The sequence below is a fragment of the Meleagris gallopavo genome, unplaced genomic scaffold (assembly GCF_000146605.3).
Source record: "Meleagris gallopavo isolate NT-WF06-2002-E0010 breed Aviagen turkey brand Nicholas breeding stock unplaced genomic scaffold, Turkey_5.1 ChrUn_random_7180001873989, whole genome shotgun sequence".
Lineage (NCBI taxonomy): Eukaryota > Metazoa > Chordata > Aves > Galliformes > Phasianidae > Meleagris > Meleagris gallopavo.
This window is the reverse complement of record NW_011138644.1, coordinates 12,813-13,540: the sequence shown is the minus strand read 5'-3', so window position 1 is coordinate 13,540 and position 728 is coordinate 12,813.

The following is a 728-nucleotide window of genomic DNA, read 5'->3' as shown; positions in this document are numbered from 1 at the left end:
CAGATCCTCCTGAAGGCCCTACTAAGGCACATGGAAAATAAAGACAAGATGATTGATGGCAACCAACATGACTTCAGGAAGAGCAAGTCATGCCTGACAAACTTGGTGGCCTTTTACAGCATCAGTGGATAAAGGAAGACCAACTGATGTCATCTACCTGGACTTCTGCAAAGCATTTTACACTGTCCCATTACATATCTGGTCACCAAATTGGATAAACATGGGTTTGATGAACTACTCGCTAGATAAGGAATTAGCTGGATGGTCACACTCAGAGAGTTGCAATCAATGGCTCAATGTCCATGTGGAGACCAGTGATGAATGGTGTTCCACATAAACTGGTACTGGCACTACTATTGTTTAACATCTTTGTAGGCAACATGAACAGTGAGATCGAGTGCATCCTCAGCAAGTTTGCAGTTGACAACAAGCTGAGTGGTGCAGTTGACAAGCTAGAGGGAAGGGATGCCATCCAGAGAGACCTGGACACAGCCCCATGCCAATCTCGTGAAATTCAACAAGGCCAAGTGCAAGGTCCTGCATCTGGGTTGGGGCAATCCCAAGCACAGATACAGATTGGGTGGAGAATGGCTTGAGAGCAGCTCCAAGGAGAAGGATTTGGGGGTGTCTGTTGATAAGAAACTCAACATAAGCCAGCAACGTGCACTTGCAGCCCAGAAGGCCAACTGTATTCTGGGCTGCATCAAGTGTGACCAGCAGGTCAAGGG